Source organism: Bactrocera neohumeralis, unplaced genomic scaffold (genome assembly GCF_024586455.1).
Source record: "Bactrocera neohumeralis isolate Rockhampton unplaced genomic scaffold, APGP_CSIRO_Bneo_wtdbg2-racon-allhic-juicebox.fasta_v2 ctg1329, whole genome shotgun sequence".
In the NCBI taxonomy this organism is placed as follows: Eukaryota; Metazoa; Arthropoda; class Insecta; order Diptera; family Tephritidae; genus Bactrocera; species Bactrocera neohumeralis.
Window position 1 is genome coordinate 35,740 of NW_026089692.1, and position 2,398 is coordinate 38,137.

The 2,398-nt window shown below is 33.4% G+C and overlaps 1 pseudogene; it reads left to right on the forward strand.

Annotated features, from left to right (window-relative positions):
* The first annotated feature begins 1,067 nt into the window (after window positions 1–1,067).
* LOC126766465 (calreticulin-like) lies at window positions 1,068–2,056 on the forward strand (annotated as a pseudogene).
* Window positions 2,057–2,398: the final 342 nt, after the last annotated feature.

Here is a 2,398-nt window from a genome sequence, read left to right on the forward strand (position 1 = left end):
GTTTTAAATGATAAGAGGTATGATTTCATATATTATTATGGTAATATAATATGTTTTTAGGATATTACGATAATATTTCATGTATGTATATAGCATATATACATGCATACGAAATTATATAATATTATCAAAGATAAGGAGGAGGAGGATAAGGATTAACTACAAATATTACCATTAAAATAGCATGATTTAATAATAATGTTATCAATTTTGCATGAATTCGCAAAAATTCGCAAAATTATATTCATATCAATTGATATGATAGCATGTAAAAGTATAAAAATATAAGCCAAAAGGCTAACATGCGTCTGTAAAAGCAGTGTATATTTCTGAGCATAATTTTCATTCAATGCTCAGCTCTGTTCACTCATTTCTGTTAAAATTTCTCCTGCCGAGCCAAAAGTGGTGAAATCCACTAATAGAAAATTCATGGCTCATGACAGTTTACACGCTTGTCCGTAGTTGAACCTTCTCTATATTATACGTTCTCTGCTCTAACAACTACTCACTTCTGTTATTTTCGTGCCCCTGATGTTAAGTGGTGAAACACGCTAATAATTTTCTGTGGTGAAACATGCTCATCCAAAACAGTAAATATCCCAAAATCGAAATATCCCTAAATTTTCGTCATCGTGAACCTTCTCTATAAATATACGTTCTCTGCTAGAGGCTGTTTAGTGAATAGTAACTAGTCACAAATTTACCTCAAAATGTCTCAAATAGAGACTAGAGACTGGTTACAGAATCTCGCTATAAATTGAATATCAACTGATTGTTCTTACCCGCATTGCCAACACAATTAATTTTTTAAATTACATATTAAATAAGCTAAGTGCGTTTTATTTGTCCATGATTTAGCTATTAGCTTATGATGGTCAAATAAAACACGCCTATTACTATAATCACTATTCATTACAAAATGCTAGTATGTTGACATATTTATAACAAGTTCATTCTTTTATGTTTGCAAACATCTGAGGATGCTCGGTTTTATGCAGTATCGAGAAAATTTGAACCATTTAGTAACGAAAATAAAAATTTAGTTATTAAATGGTCTGAGAACCTTGAGCAAAATATTGACTGCGGGGCGGTTATGTAAAAATTTTCGACTGTTCTTTGGATCACACTGATATGCATGGAGAATCCCCATATTAAATAATGTTTGGACCAGATATTTACGGTCCAGGAACGAAAAAAGTTCACGTTATCTTTAGCTACAAAGGCACAAATCACCTAATTAATAAAGACATACGAAGCAAAGATGATGTTTATACTCATTTCCACACACTCATTTTGAAACCAGACAACACATATGAAGTGTTGATTGATAACGAATAAATTGAGTCCGAGAACCTTGAAAATGACTGGGAATTTCTTCCTCTAAAAAAGATTAAGGATCCGAATGCAAAAAAACCAGAAGATTGGGATGACAGGGTATGTTATATTCTTTATAATAATTATTCTTTTAATTATTAATAAAAATATTATACATAAGCCAACAATTCCGGATCCAGAAGATACCAAACCTTCAGATTGGGACAAACCAGAATATATCCCTGATCCAGATGCTTCTAAGCCACGGATTGGGATGACGAAATGGATGGCGAATGGGAACCACCTATGGTAAAAAATCCGGACTACAAAGGCGAATGGCAGCCTAGGCAGGTGGACAATCCAGACTATAAAGGCGCGTGGGAGCATCCAGAAATTGAGAATCCAGAATATGTACCAGATGGCAATTTGTGTTTACGGAAAGAACTCTGTAAAATTGGATTTGACTTATGGCAAGTGAAGTCAGGAACGGTTTTTGATAACGTACTTATAACTGATGACATCGAAGAAGCTTTCAAGAAGGCATCCGCAATTAAAGACATATATTGTGGAGAAAAAATGTTAAAGAATGCGGGCAAAAATGAAGTTGATGAAAAAGACGAAGATGAAGCAGACGAGGCGCAGTCAAATGATCATAAAAGTCACTGCTTCTTAAGAGTGTATGAAATCTCGTTATTTATCCTCAAACATTAGAAAAAATCAAAAATAAAATCAAAAACTTGAGATAGTAGTAGCATAGTTATGTATCTTTAAGTCAATGTGCGAAATATAAGGTGTGCATCATTGTTTCTGAACTGTTTGATGAAGCTATTGTACTAATAATACTTATAGCTGTTTTGTTAATGCAATGTTTGTCTAGAGAATATCGTAACAGTATTTTACTTTTATTTTCACTGGTTTCACTTTTTTACATATTACCAAACGAAGCAGAATCAACTACATTTATTACTGTTTGCACATCAAGGTAAAGGCAGTACAGCAAGGCATCACATTTGACGCAAGAAAGTTGCAGTGTAATGGTGCGGTGAATCGAATTCATACGGCGAATCGAACTGTTTGTCGAAAA